The following is a 5,150-nucleotide window of genomic DNA, read 5'->3' as shown; positions in this document are numbered from 1 at the left end:
CAGTCTGTTGTGTTCAAAACCCTAGCTGTGGGTCTTCTGGCAGCCATAGTTAGAAAGCTTCAAGCTTTTCCATTTTTCAAATTTTTTCAATTTCTAAGCATTAACAATGATTCTAATCACTGAAGCATATGCTCTGAAGTGTATTCCTAGTGAGTGAGTAGCTCTAACACTCGAAGGACATCATAAGTTCTTCGAGAAGCATGACTTCAATACCAAAAATAAGTCGAAGCTTGACAAAGTAATACCTAAATATCTCAATCTTGAGATGAGTGCTTCTAAGCACTGAAAAGGCATTTAATGACATTAGTACTACTACCCTATGAATATTGATGTGATTGAAATCTCCTCGAACTCTTCATCAAGTGTCAAGGTCATTAATTGACCTTGCTCAACCAAATGCTCATATACTAAACCGCAAGGAGAGGAAGAGCCTAAAGTTTAGTCAAAGCTCATCTCGTTGAAACCTAGGAAAATAGTAAAGCTAAATCAAGGGTTTTTCGAAGAACATGACCTCCTAAATCCTATCTTGGGATATTGCATATGTATGATTTCCTACCGTTTTCAACTTTACAACTTTAAAAGTTGGTTATAATTTGTAAGACTATCAGTTCTGTTATTTGGTTTGTACTTGGCCATATGTAAAGGACTAGACACTGTCATTGCTCAAGGTTATAAGTAAGACCTTCCTATAATGGCCATGACCTATGTAGATGTAAGGCCTCAAATTCGCAAGTTCAATGGAAAAGATTTCCATCCTTGGCAAGTCCTAGTAAAATACAAAATGATGGAAAGAGGCTACTAGCCCTTCATAAAAGGGACCAAAGTTATTGACCCATCCAATCCCCTTGATGTAGAAGATGATGAAAGAGCCCATGCCATCATCATGCTTCATTTAGATGAATCTTTAATTAATCATATTGACCAACTCTCCACTGCCGAGGAGAAGTGGGATGAACTTGAAAGGCTCTACGATGCTACATGAAAGAACTCCAAGATCTTTCTAAATATTGAGTTTTTCGGCTTGGAATGCAAACAGGGAGAAGATCTAAGCAAGTTTATTTCACATATAGAGGGGCTTATGGAACAGCTTGCCTCTGTTCAAGCATCCATTCATGATGAAGATGCCATTGCCATCCTTTTGAAGTCTGTGAAGAAGGTTTTTCCAACCCTTGTGACTACCCTAACTAATATCCCAAACCCAACCTTGGCAAGTATCATCCAATCTTGCTTGGATGAAGAGAAGAGAAACCATACTGAAGGAACTTCAGCATTCACTTCCCGTGAGCAAATGTTAGTCCATACCGCTTCTACTAAGTGCTCCTTCTGTTACAATAAAGGGCATATTGTAAGCCATTACTGGAAGAAATATCCTAACAAAATGAAGCGCAAAAAATGGAAAAAGACCGGGCATATCACCAATAAGTGTCCCAATGTTCCAAAAGTAACTAAGGAATTGGAGGCCAACTTTGCCTCCCAATCCATAGATGACTGACTCTTTTGAGTCTTGTAACATCCTCTACTTATGAATATCCTTGTAGCTTGATTTATAAAGGCATCCCATTTGATTGAGGGGGGAACTTTAACATGTCTTGTGATGCAATGCCACCCTGGCATTGAGGGGGGGTGTTAGAATATAGCCATGGGAATCCACCCTAACAAGGGTCTATGAGGGTAGATGTATGTGAATGGCCTTAAGGGGCAGGGGAAACCCTAACCCTAGCTTGGCAGAGGCTGTATAAATAGCCTATGGGTCACTATCATGTGTGAGAGAGTGTACCCAAGTTGTACTCTAAGCAACTTAGTAAGCAAGATTTTGTTCTTGTACTTTGAGCTCTCTTCTCCCTCTTGTGCACATTCTTCTTGCTGCAAACTCTAATTTTCCACAGTTCATTGGTAGCCATAGCCTACTTTTAAAGTGGTATGTATCAATGTGTTTTGACTTCTAATCTTGATAGAGCCTATTAAGGCTTTAAGAAGTGACTCATTGACATGTATTGGAGCTTGGGAAATATCAGTATGGCCAGCATTGACATCAATATTCAGTGTGAATCAAGATAGACATGTGCCTAAAATTTCTTGTCAATTGGAGGCAACACCATAGCTAACAATGAAGGTAAAATTACTCCTTAGTACTTATGGGTATATTCCCTATATGTGTTGGATCATGCTTAGCTCAATGGAGTGCTCATCATGTCCATTATAAGCAGCAGTCATCAGCACATCTAAAATCAATGTGAAAACAATGCATGTTCTTGTCAATAACTTCAGAAGAGAGCCAATGAATGCTTTATAATGGCATACTCAAACATCAATGAGATGTTTGGTAATTAGCATAGCATAATTTCCATACATCTGGGCATCCTTGGAGTGGATTGAAAGTCATCCTACTAGATGTATATGAGAGACTATATGCTATCATAAAGTATATGACAGTTGTTTGTTTGGGCTCATTGAAGCTTGAGTTGTTGGCCATTAATGCTTGGATGATGCCATATGGTTGGTGGAAAGGTAATGAATGGTTAATGAGCATGGAATGCTCAATTCTACACTTATTTATAGCTGGTTTAACATGTCAGTTGGCTAGTCATACACTATGAGAAGCTCCTTTGTCACTACTACTTAATGTATGTACAAGCATTGATGCTCATATGTCCATGTATCGACTTTTAGAGGTTATGACACATCTAATATGTCTTGAGGATGTTATGAGCAAAGAATACATTGGTTATAGTAGTACAGGCTTTGCTACTGATTGTTTTAGACTGTTTGTCTATCAATTGTTTTTGGAAGATTCTTCTTCATATATGCATAAGGTTTATGAAATCAATTATATCTATGTGATATGCTATTACTTACAAATATCATGGCAGATGTTTGGAGATACCTTGCTATGTCATTGAGCTAAAATATATTGGCTTTGCAAAGTTTATACTATCATTTACTCTAGGACTAAAACAAAATTGTTTGAGAAGTGGCATACCTACACTAAACTGAAGTTTTTTGGATTCTTAATGAAAAATTGATGCCTACTACATGTCCAGAATGAGCTAGAACATGAGATTGAACTGGATACTGAGTACCTACAAATGTACATGTGTTGTTTGAATGTTATGTAAGCATTTTATCAATGAAAATACATCGTGGTTTGTAGGGAGTCATGCATTGACAACTTGAATATATTAGAGCAAAGACATAAATCTACAAACATGGAAATGCTGATATGACAAACAATATCACACAGATAGTGGGTTAAAAGCTGGATAATAACAATTATGCAATATGGACATTTCATATGGAGAATTTTTTGATTAGAAAAGGATGTTAGAATCTAATTATAAGTGATGAGGTTGAACCTAAGCTTCAAGAAAGAAATCCTACTATTGAGCAGTAGAGAACATATCATGTGTGGCTTGAAATGAGCTTGCAGAGTCTTGCATTAACTTTCACTACGTATCTCTAATGCAATGGTCATGGATATTAAAGTGCAAGTCACCAAAAGTTGCTAGGGATTTCTTGATGTGGTACTATGGTACTACTATCAATGTGCATGGAAAATCTAGCTGAAACAGAAGTTTAATACCATGGACAGGAAAAGACGGTCAATACAAGACTATGTCACAAAGATAAAGTTGCTAATTAGCTAACCTCTATTGGAGTTGAAGTCGATGATGAAGACTTAGTTGCAGTGACCCTAAATGGTCTAGGACTTGAGTATAAGTCATTTGATACATCTATATCAGTACAATCGGAGATGCTTGGTTTTAATGAGTTTGTTTCATTGCTTGTTCATGAAGAGGTTAAACTTGGATTAGCCACAATCTCTAGTAGCTCAAAAGGTAGAGATGTAGTTTTTTTTACTCAAATCAAAGAGGCCATGGCATCCATGGTAGAGGGTCCTCTCATGGTCAAGGGGCTAATCAGAATGCATCTCAAATTATGAATATTCAACAATACAAAGTGCTAGAGGTGGTGGACACTTCCAAGTAAGGGGGAGATCCAACTTTAAAGGCAAAGATTCATGGCAATCTCAAAATGTCCATGAGAATGCAAATAATGATAAGGACTACTACTATTGTGGAAAGTATAGCCATATTGGTAAGGAATGCTGGAAGAAGCAAGGCAAGCAACATGGACATTATGCTTTGTCTAGTCATGTTGAGGATGCTACTCATGGCAGGTTGTTTGCTATGACCTATGCTCAAATGAATGTCACTAAGGTTGATAAGTTAGATTATGAATCGTGCATTGATTTTGGAACTTCTAATCACATGGCTCTACATGGGAATGGTTTACTAATATGGTTCCTAATTAGCATGGTTATGTTTGTATAGATGATGATATTCATTATAACATATTAGCATAAGAGTGTGGTTCCCTTGGTTATACATAATGATCAGAAGAAGAATTTGCATGATGTCTTGCAAGTTCCTTCCATCACTAAGAATCTGCTATCGGTTGGGAAAATGACAAAGCAAAATCTGAAAGTTTGGTTCAACAAACATGGCTACTTTATTGAGTTTGGAAATTTTTGTAAGCTAATTACTAAGGGAAAAAGACATGGTTGGATGTTGACCCTAGATGCTAGTCTTTCCTAGAGCTGAAACTAGCTATGTTTGCACATGGACATGGTACAATTAGATATATTGAGATCTAGAATAAGAGGATTGGCCATGTTAATGTTCAAAGGCTTGCATAATATGCATAAGAAGTAGTTGGTTACAAGCTTGCCAAAGTTTACCTACATGATTTTAGGTCATGTTTGTGATGCATGTCAATTTGGCAAGCAATCTCAATTTCCATTTATTTAGCATGTACAGAACAATTCTAGGTCACTATAGTTGATTCAGTCATATGTTTGGGGACCTTTCCATAATGCTACTCTTGGTGGATCAAGATATTATGTGACATTCATTGATGATTTTAGCTGACATACATGGGTGTATATCTTAAAGCATAAAGATGAGGTACTTGTTGTTTTTAAGGACTTTAAACGGCACATTGAGAAATAATTTGATTTCTCAATCTCTTTTTGAGATCTAACAATGGTGATGAATATGTATCCGATGAATTTGATAGATTCTTAGCAAAGAATAGTATTCACATGTAGCTTACTTGTAGTTACACTCCATAGCAAAATGGAGTAGCAAAAA

Source organism: Lygodium microphyllum, chromosome 17 (assembly GCF_053477565.2).
Source record: "Lygodium microphyllum isolate KBCC chromosome 17, Lygodium_microphyllum_v1.1.10, whole genome shotgun sequence".
NCBI classification, from domain to species: domain Eukaryota; kingdom Viridiplantae; phylum Streptophyta; class Polypodiopsida; order Schizaeales; family Lygodiaceae; genus Lygodium; species Lygodium microphyllum.
Note: the sequence above shows the minus strand (reverse complement) of the source record.